Source organism: Mandrillus leucophaeus, unplaced genomic scaffold (genome assembly GCF_000951045.1).
Source record: "Mandrillus leucophaeus isolate KB7577 unplaced genomic scaffold, Mleu.le_1.0 Scaffold436, whole genome shotgun sequence".
Classification (NCBI taxonomy): Eukaryota; Metazoa; Chordata; class Mammalia; order Primates; family Cercopithecidae; genus Mandrillus; species Mandrillus leucophaeus.
In genome coordinates this window covers 127,327-138,085 of record NW_012104654.1, presented here as the reverse complement: position 1 = coordinate 138,085, position 10,759 = coordinate 127,327, and the positions used below count along the sequence as shown (strand labels likewise).

At 41.2% G+C, this 10,759-nt stretch overlaps 1 protein-coding gene across 1 annotated transcript in view; it reads left to right on the top strand.

The window, feature by feature from the left end:
- The first annotated feature begins 816 nt into the window (after window positions 1–816).
- Window positions 817–10,759, top strand: part of GPR1 (G protein-coupled receptor 1) — a 63,367-nt gene continuing 53,424 nt past the window's right edge. Inside the window, exons 1-3 of the mRNA XM_011993874.1 lie at window positions 817–908; window positions 1,105–1,356; window positions 5,301–5,419. The gene's annotated coding sequence lies outside the window, so the exon portion shown is untranslated. The remainder of the gene's footprint in view (window positions 909–1,104; window positions 1,357–5,300; window positions 5,420–10,759) is intronic.

The following is a 10,759-nucleotide window of genomic DNA, read 5'->3' as shown; positions in this document are numbered from 1 at the left end:
TACCATTCTGCATATTCAATTTTCCTAAATGGAAGAAACTCAATAGGAAAAGAATTAGAAAGAGATACAAAAATTGAAAGTGCAAATTGCTGGAGGATCCAGACAGTGTCCATGAGTGAGGAGGACAGAGGAGAAAGGTGTGGAGCCGGGATGCAATGCCCTGCCAAAAGCGGGCAGGTGGTACTGGGAGTAAGCCACTACGCAGGCAGCTCAAACAGTATCCTTGTTGGGACATGGGTCCAGTGTACCCAAATCTGCTGATTTTTTCATGAGGAGCCAATAATCTAGATGGCTAAGATTCCTGACTTCTAAAGGTTGGAAATTAATTCAAACTCTAGAAAACACTGCTTCACAAACAAAACACATTCACAGCTGCAGTGAGCCCTCAGGCTACCAATTTCCTAATGAAAAATGCAAAAGTAGCAGCTGAACAAGTTTAAAGAGATTGAGAAAATATGCTGTTTTATCTGATCCTTTTCCTTTCCTAAAATGTGGCATTTTGGAAAACTCCAGATACACTTACATCATAGCCACAATTATCTGCAGTTTAATGAGAAAAGTAGCATAATTAGAGTAGGTAATTGGGAGTGACCTGAATGTCCACAGCAGCCCTTTCTCTTAAATCAGGGCCAACAATGGTGTCACCCAGATGCTGTTGACTAACTCATGTACAACAGATTTACTTAACCACTGGCAAACCACATTTCCTTTTCCAGGGCAATAACTTAAAAGATTATGTATCTCCCTTTGTTGCAGAGAGAGGAAATACTTCCTAGACTCAGGGCAGCTGTGACCTGTTCTCCCAGAGAAATCATTAAACCACAAGGATTCAGACAGAGCCCAGAGCCCTGAAAAGTTTGGTCACGCGCTTTCCCGCAGCAGCCACGGGCACCGGCAACTTCCGAGAGGTGAGTGCTTGCTTTGCCCCCCAAAGCTTCACACCCCACCTGCATGCCATGTGTCTGAGCCAGTAGATTGTAGTTAAGAAAACCAACCTAAAAATGCTTTGTATCTGGATCTCTTTTGAATTTGCATTTGACATATTAAAAGTAAGGTTTATTCAAATTAGAGATAAAACAGAAATTGTTCCCCGTATTTCTGCAGGTAATGAGAACTTCGGAAATCTTAGTGGAAGTGATGGAGAACTAAGTCCTCCACAGACTTTCCCACTAAGTATCCTCAAGACTCACTTTCTACACGGGGCAAAACAGAATTAGAAGCAAGAATCTAGACAAGGCTTTGTCCTCATTTAGAAGCCTTTAAGAATTCTCTGCTTTAAGTGGATGAAAACTTCCCTGTATGGCTGGGTTGCCATGGTTCCTTGCTGTGACCCCCAGGGCTACTGAGCCTGCCACTGTGAGTCCATTTCAGTCTCTGGAAAAAGCTTTGTGTGTCTCCAGCCTCACAGTTTAACCAAGTAAGGGCCCCCCAAGTCTAATCTCCTTCCTGACTACCCTGAAGAGCCAGGCCTAAGAAAGGCATTTACACAAGATAGTCATCACCCTGTATGACGGGAGGAAAAAACTGAAGTGTCTTCGTTTCTCATTAATCAGCTTCTTTGTAAGAAAGTGTCCTTTTGTATATCTCTTTTCCAATGCTTTTGTTCCAGATTTCTTTTTCAAACAACAACAAAAAGGTTAGAAAAGATAATTGACAAAAATTATTATGACCTGATGATATCATATTCTCCCAAATGTCTATTTCTAAAATTTCTATCATCAGAGTTTTTAGATATTTGGGGGAAATATGCTATTTTAGCATCACACAAGAAAGAGCAAGAATAATACTAACCTTAATGATATCAAAAGATGAAAGGCCAAGTTAGCAACCCCAATTTTTCTCGTGGGGTTGATGGGAGGGGAGGGGAGGGGATAACCTACTTAAAATCACCCAACCCTTTCTCACTATTAAATCTTCATTAGATTAATATGAATCGTCTCTTTTACAATGTAATATCTTCAAAAGAACAGTTTTCTAATAGTGATATTTCAAGCATTAGTGGAGAAATGCTATTTGTATGAAATGGGAGATCCTATTCCCCAGAATAATATGATAGTGGCATTGTGTATCTTCCATCTCTGAGCCCAGTTGGCCCTGTAGACCTCCTTGCACACATTCTCCTGTCAAAAACCCATTGAGACCAGGCATGGTGCCCCATGCCTGTAATCCCAGCACTTTGGGAGGCTGAGGCAGGAGGATTACTTGAGCCCAGGAGTTTAAGACCTGCCTGAGCAATACAGTGAGACCCTGTCTCTAATTTTATTTTTATTTTGAGATGGAGTCTTGCTGTGTCGCCCAGGCTGGAGTGCAGTGGCACTATCTCGGCTCACTGCAACCTCCACCTCCTGATTCAAGCGATTCTCCTGCCTCAGCCTCCCAAGTAGCTGGGGACTACAGGCGCACGCCACCACTTCTGGCTAATTTTTGTATTTTTAGTAGAGACAGGGTTTCACCATATTGGTCAGGCTGGTCTCGAACTCCAGACCTCAGGTGATCCACCCACCTCCACCTCCCAAAGTGCTAGGATTTCAGGTGTGAGCCACCATGCCCAGCTCCTGTCTCTATTTTTAAAAATAAAAAAGTGTATTATAAAAAGAAACCCCTTGAAATACTAGCCATAACAGCCTTCAGAAAATTTGCAAATGATTTTTTAAAAAGTGGCAAAACTGTCCTGAAATCCTTCTACCTGGCAGAAGTTTTGCTATCCCTTCCTCTCATACACTCAATTCTGTAAATATCTCTTCCAATAAGGAGATGGATAGCCCAATGATTAAGTCTCTTAAGATAATGGTATCTGAAGTCAGAACGTCTGGAACCAAACCCCAACTCTGCCACTTACACGAAAGGCTCTCTTAACAGATCTCCAATTAACTGGCCCACCAGCTTAACCAATGCACCAAACAGCCTGGCTGGTATCTACTATACCCTTAATGCTCCGAGGTGGCAAGTAGCTTATCTCTAGTACACCTGAGCACTTCAGCTCCTTTTGCATAACAGATCAACTGCAAGTCATGCCTTAGGGTGTCAAACGGAAGCTCTTCAAACATACATCAAACTATAAGGCACATTTGCAGAGATATTTTATTTATTATTCCTTTTATTTATTGTTTCTTAGACTAATTTCAAAGCTAAGCAAGCATGTGTTTTAATTGTTTTAGGTGGTGGCTAAAACATAAAAACGCATACACTTTCCTGGGTTTCATTGTGTACTGTGCTTAAACTATGCTTGGCACATAGGACAGTCCTTGATCAATGGCATTTCTCTTGTCGCTTTTTATATTCTTTGCTACTCAATGGTTCCTGCTCTAGAGCCGAAAATAAACTCACAAAGTAACCACAACTTCCTGAGATTCTCCTCAATAATGGCTTTTACAGATGAAATTGTGATTTTGTGTGATTACAGAACATAGTATAGACTATAGTAAATACTAATACTGCTAATGCAAAGGAATGGAAACTAGCAGAGCTCTACTAAGTACCCCCTTCACTGACCACATCTATTCATCCAGTCTCACAAAACACTGAAAAATATGCCAAGATTGAATCAAGGGATTGCGGGTAGGTGTGGAAGAGCATATATTCTTATAAAGCAGAGGGATATTTGTAGTTTGAAAAAGTGCACCCCACTTTTTCCGACCCCCACCGTGAGAATTCCTGCTTTAGATTTCCTAGACTTGGTCTTTAACAGTGGACAAAAACAAAAGCCTGTGCTTCTCTGGCAGCTGACCTTTCACGGCCTAACAATGTGCACTTTCGGGTATCACATGGTTAAGCTGAAGTTAGACTATACAAAAATAAAGATAGCAGCCGGGCTCAGTGTCTCACGCCTGTAATCCCAGCACTTTGGGAGGCCGAGGCGGGAAGATCACTAGGTCAGGAGATTGAGACCATCCTGGCTAACATGGTGAAACCCTGTCTCTACCAAAAATACAAAATATATATATATATATAGGCGTGGGGGCGGGCGCCTATAGTCCCAGCAACTCGGCAGGCTGAGGCAGGAGAATGGCATGAACCCGGGAGGCGGAGCTTGCAGTGAGCCGAGACTGCACCACTGCACTCCATGCTGGGCAACAGAGTAAGACTCCATCTCAAAAAATAATAATAATAATAATAAATAAATAAAATAAAAAAGATAACTAGCTGTCAGAGGTAAGCTCGCCACATCAAGGCGTGCCTACTTTCCAGCTCCATACTTCTCATCCCTTGAATTTATGAATTCTAAGTCCTGCCTCAGGTACACAGATGTGCCCACATCTGCCAGACCCATAGATGGTGACCGGGATAAAAATCAAACCTTTAGGCCGGGCACTTTGGGAGACTGAGGTGGGTGGGTCACAAGGTCAGGAGTTCGAGACCAGCCTGGCCAATATGGTGAAACCCCATCTCTACTAAAAATACAAAAAAATTAGCTGGGCATGGTGGCGCATGCCTGTAATCCCAGCTACTTAGGAGGCGGACGTGGAGAATTCCTTGAACAAGGGAGGTGAAGGTTGCAGTGAGCCGTGATCACACCACTGCACTCCAGCCTGGGCAACAAAGCGAGACTCCATCTCAAAAAAAAAAAAAAAAAAAAAATCAAATCTTTAAGGCCAAGCATGGTGGCTCATGCCTGTAATCCCAGCACTTTGGGAGACTGAGGTGGGTGGATCAACTGAGGTCAGGAATTCGAGACCAGCGGGGCCAACATGGTGAAACCCCATCTCTACCAAAAATACAAAAATTAACCGGGCATGGTGGCGGGTGCCTGTAATCCCAGCTACTCAGGAGGCTGAGGCAGGAGAATCACTTGAACCTGGGAGGCGGAGGTTGCAGTGAGCCGAGATTGTGCCATTGCACTCTAGCCTGGGCAACAGAGCGAGACTCTGACTCAAAAAAAAAAAAAAGTTAAAATTCACAATTAACCAATATGTGATTCCATCTCTTCACTATCAGGACACACTGAAGCACAGAAAGTAAAATCTCCTGATGAGCCTTATACCATGTATTTGAAGAACATTCCATCTCTGCTAATTTAACTAACTTTTCATAAGCAAAAGCCTACCCAGAGAAAGGAGGGGTGGGTGCCCCCATCCATAACTGATTTTCAGCCTGCAGAACAGCTAGTAGCAGTGATTTCCATTCAAAAAACAAACTTGTTACACCAACACATGCTGGTCAAAAGAATTAATTTGTACAGTATGTTCATGGCTTACTTTTCTCTAGGATTGCATGATGAATTTTTATGGAGGGTGGTGGGGGAAGGGAAGAACCACATTCAAAACCCAACATCATTCTTCTCTACACTGTCATTTCAAAAGCCAGATAAAAGTGGAATGAGGAATGCAGCCGTTCTGAACACCACCCTCCATTTCATTCTGGAACCAGGAAGGTACACCCAGGCATGACAATAGCTTCTCTCCTCACAGAAAATTAACTGGTAAGTGCTGTCCTGTTTGTTTTCCTCAAACTGACACATTTACAGCTGACCTGATGAGGATTCCTGCAGATGATTTATTTACAAAACAGTATTTGACTAACTACCAGCTGGCAAAAAAGGAAAAGGACTACTGATCGTTTACAAAATCCTCTGTCTGCAGATTCATATTTTTGGTCTTGGCAAAAGTGTTTAGGGACGATCCTTCAGGGTTCGCTACAGCTGCTGATTAATCCTAAAACACTGCAAGAGAGAAAATGAGTATGTTGCTGGGGTGGGCGGACAAAGAAGAACTTTCAGTAATTTTCTCAGCTTTTACCTACATAATTACAGCTCATAAATCTGGCTTTTAAGGAGTTGTGATCTAGAAATAGTCAAACATCATTTGTGGAAGACTCACTGTTGAGAAACTAGTAGAAAAAATTGGTATTCCGAGAGGAAAACTGGTATCGCCCTCTTTAGATTACAAGGTGGGAAAAAAGTTCTAAACTGAGTTGTATTGCGGTTCCCTGCCACTGGCTCCCCATTTGTACGATGAAAGGTTTGTGATTTGTTGTGCTCTGCCATTTCTTTGTTGTTGTTGCCTTGTCGAATCTCGCTATCAATTTCTTGTTAGAATAATTGGTATCTGGGCTCTCCCAACAAGGGGTAGATGGCTAAATGCAGGGAAGACTGTGGGAGAGAAGAGTTCAGCTATTCAGTTGTTCCTTTTCTAGTCAGAAACTGTGAGCACCAATTGCCTTTTATCTTTTCCTCCAAAAGAAAGCTAATGAAAACCAAATAAAGTTTGATAACAGATCTTTCACTGGCAATAATGCTCTTAAACTGCCTTTTTCACTTAAGGCAGACTCATTCACTCAAGAATCCACAAACCTGTTGTTACATGAATCCGATGGTATTTTCGTTTAAACAAAACAAAACAAAAAAGGCCAAGGGACCTTTCCTGGGTCTCAAGTTACAGGTAATTATTCTTAGTGAATAATTCTCATCATATTTGTACATCTGCCAGACACTAGATTATTATGTTTTCCATGGCCTATTTTGTTATTTTATCTGATTTAAGTCACTTAGTTTATAAAAGGTCATACATTTTCTGTTACTTGACCGCTAATTGTCATGTCCCTGAGATAAATATTTAATAACAGATCATGTTAACCAGAATTATAATCATGTAAAAATAAATGAAGTAGAAAAGATTGAATATGCAAAACTGATAAGAGATGTGTTACTCTGATGGTGAGATTATAGATGTGTCAAGGAGAAAAAACTTCTGTTCCCTCTTAGATTTGTTATTAGGCACCAGCAAATGAAACTGACAGAAGAAAGATTAGCAAGAGAAAACAAAATTGAATTGTTTGTATGTAGATATGGGCGTTCCCAAGTAAATGTGACTCAGAGGTTGCTGAGTGAGCTATGATTGTGCCACTGCATTCCAGCCTGGGCAACCAGAACCTAACCCTATCTAAAAAAAAAAAACAAAAAAAAAAACAAGTGACTCAGATGGGCAGTTAGAATTTGGGGCTTACATGCCATCTTTTTTTTTCTTTTTTTTTTATGTGTGTGTTTTTTTGTTTTTGTTTTGTTTTATATATGCCATCTTAATAGAATAGGAGAAATGGAAGAGAAGGGCACTTACGGGAAAACAAATGACTTTTTGGAAACATAAACGGGTCCTTAGGAGAACAGACCGGTGATATGATAGTTTTGGTGACAGTATCTGTTCAGATGTGGTGCAGAGACTTCTCATCTCTGGTGATAAGGGTCAGTCTTCCCTGATTGCTTCCAGGGAGGGAATCTATGGCAAGTTAAGGTTTCTTGAGTTCTTTTGGAAGGCTCTGCTTTTAGGCAGATAAGAGACTTCAGAACTCAAATCCCTTCTGCTCAAAGTAGTTTTTATGCCACCCTTGTGTATTCTATACTGCTTCAGGCAATATATCCATTCCTTTTCCCCAAACTTAGTCTAATGGTACATTATTTTTATAACGTTAAAACTTTATAATATTGCCAGGTGCAGTGGTGTGCAGCTAGAGTCCTAGCTACTCAGGAGGCTGAGGCAGGAGGATCTCTTGAACCCAAGAGATGGAGTCCAGCCTGGGCAATATAGTGAGATCCTGTCTCTACGGAAAAAAAAATAACCATCCATTTTTTTTCAGGTATAAATTACCATATAAACCACAAAGTTAAACTTTTAAATCTGGTGGTGATATTCAGTCCTAATTCACCTGGTTTCTTTGGTGACATTAACTTCAGTATGGCTACTACCTCATCATAGACACTATGCCACAATAAAAACTGGTAGTAGAAAATTAAAAGGTAGAAAAGGGATAACAAGTCAAATCAAGATTAATAACATAGCACTCTCTTGAACTTGGACGATTTCCAAATATGCCTCAAATCTATAACTGCACAATATCTTTACACTTGTAATTTTGATTTTGCCAAGTCGTCCCGAGCTTTGCCTCTAACTTGTCTCATGGCATGAGGCAGTGTAAACTCTCTGGACCTCAGCTTCCTTTCCTTTACAATAAATCAAATGGACAAGATTCCTTCCAAAACTCTCCAATTCCTTTTTGGGGTTTTTTTTTACCCCTTCTTATTAAGTCGTTACTCAATGTGATCTATATAATGGGTTATCTAGCATATACAATGGGTACTTAATATTTAGTGAAAAAAATCTTCTATTCAGACTCTGTTTTCATATTTTTCAACATGAACTTGATCTTATTATGTTCCGATTATTTTACTGAGACTCAAATAAGTAGAAAAATGTTCTTCATTGTTAAAGAAAGTGGCATCAATAGGAATAAAATATAACATGAATCAGGCACAAATTTTTGCTAGAAATTATGCAATCCTCCCTTCATTGGAGTGGAGAAGGGCAGGGGTGAGGAATGGGACCTGGCTTTGCCTACAGAAAAGTTTATCTCTGGGCGAAGCAAATTGACCTAGGGGAGATCCAATTGCCCAAACTTGGTCTCGTTGCCTTTTATTCAGCAAACAAACTCAGCTAGCCCATGTAAATCGAGTGTGTGAAACATTGCAAACAGCAACTCTCTACAGGACAGGTGCAAATAAAGACCTGTTTTGTGATAAAAAGAATTCAACAAAGCAAATAAATAAGGTATGTTAGGGCTTTTTGGATGATGTAATATTTTTGTTTTACTCTCAGTTTTCACCTTCATCGTCAGGCAGAGGAAGATGGAAACTGTAAAATTTGGGTTACTTATTTGGAAGTCTAATATTTTCCCCTGTCAGAGAGGTGTTTAGCATTAACTAAGAGAATCTACCTGTATTTGTCATTGTCAATCAAGCAAATACTGACTGAACCCTCAGTTAGTGTGATGGGAGAAGACAGGGGATTTTAATGGTAACTTGTTAACCTCAGAAAGCTTTGAGTTGTGCTGCCTGGGACACAGAATTAAGTTCATAAACTAAGAAGTTTTAAAACTGTGTAGTGCCTAGAGAATATAGAGTTCAGAAAAGAAAGGGATTGGATTTGAACTGAAGTATGAAGGCTCACAGTTCATGGGGAAGGTGAGAAGGTGAGAGGGTTTTGGTGTGCCATCATAGGTCCTAGTGAGATGAAAAGATCTGGACTTTGGCCAGCTGCTGGGGCATACCAGAAGTCCTTCCTGGCCTGAGTAGCCTTGCGGAAGAACTTACTGGGAGGGAGGAGCTTGGCACAGCCTTTGACCTCTGAGAGGAGAGGAAATGTGAGATCAGCATGCAAATAAAAATGGAAAGGCTGGGCACGGTGGCTCATGCCTATAATCCCAGCACTTTGGGAGGCTGAGGCGGGTGGATTACCTGAGGTCAGGAGTTCGAGACCGGCCTGGCCAACATGGCAAAACCCCATTTCTACCAAAAATACAAAAATTAGCTGAGCGTGATGGTGCACACTGTAATCCCAGCTACTCAGGAGGCTGAGGCAGGAGAATCACTTGAACCCAGGAGGTGGAGGTTGTGGTGAGCCAAGATTGCGCCACTGCACTCCAGCCTGGGTGACAGAGCAAGACTTCGTCTCAAAAAAATATATAAAAATAAAAATAGAAAGAGTTGTTTCCACTAAAATCTCAGAGCACAGGCAGCCCTATTTTGGGACGACTTTAACAAAATATATATATATATCATAAGAGAATGGAATTCTCTGGCCTCCTACCTTCACTTCATCCTAAAGCTCTACGCAATTTTGACAAGACAAGAAGCCCAGTGATATGGCAGCATACCTGTAGAAACGTGGCACCCAAGGAGGAGCAGACTTGTACACAAACACATGTAACTCACCTGGCCCTGGAAATACTTTTTGTTGTTGTTGTTGTTAGACAGAGTTTTCGCTCTATTGCCCAGGCTGGAGTGCAGTTACGCAATCTCAGCTCACTGCAACCTCCACCTCCCAGGTTCAAGCGATTCTCCTGCCTCAGCCTCCTGAGTAGCTGGGACTGCAAATACTTTTTTTAGAGAACTCTTTTCGAGCATGTTTCTCTGGCAAACACAGAAGTCAATGTACCAGTCAATGGGGACACTCCAATGACTCCTGAGTTACAACTGTAAATACTACCCCATTTGTACCCACTGTCAACTGAGGAAATTTTTCAGGTTACAACCAAAATATATTTGTATGGCACTTGATATTTTTCACTGTCTATTCTTGACAAGACTGCCCATTACTATCTTCTAGGAAATATACATCTAACTCAAACGTGTAATGAAGGTTCTGACTTAAGTCTTTAAATCCTGTAACCCCAGTGTTGCCGATCTGTATATACAATTTCAGAATTTAACTAGGCCAGATAATCCAGCTGTGCACAAAACCAGGTCACCCAACTAGGATCAGGAAGCTCCCATTGTTTGCACCGAGTGGGGTTTTAAAATTCCACAGAGGCCTACCAGTGGGTTGGGAGGTGTTCTTAGAACACCAGAAACAGGAGGCCCTGTTGTTATCACTGGCAGTCCCTAGATGACAAAGTCTTGTGTAAAGTGAAATGGAAAAAGTAATTTCTTTCACAACGTTTAGCACATAAGGAATTCAGTAAGGAGAGGTTGTAGTCTTCCCTCCGGAATCATGCAAAAGCAAAGCAGATTTCACATGTGCTTAAAATGGCACCCAAGGTCACTCTCTGAAATGCTAATTTTATGTTTCTTTTTATACAAAATACAAAAAAGTTAACCTTCCAAGTCAACCAGTCAATCTCCTAGTATGATAATTGAATGAAGGCTGGGCATGGTGGCTCAAGCCTATAATCTCAGCACTTTGGGAGGCCGAGGCAGGCGGATCACCTGAGGCCAAGAATTTGAGACCAGCCTTTAGTAGAGACGCTGTCTCTACTAAAAATACAAAAATTA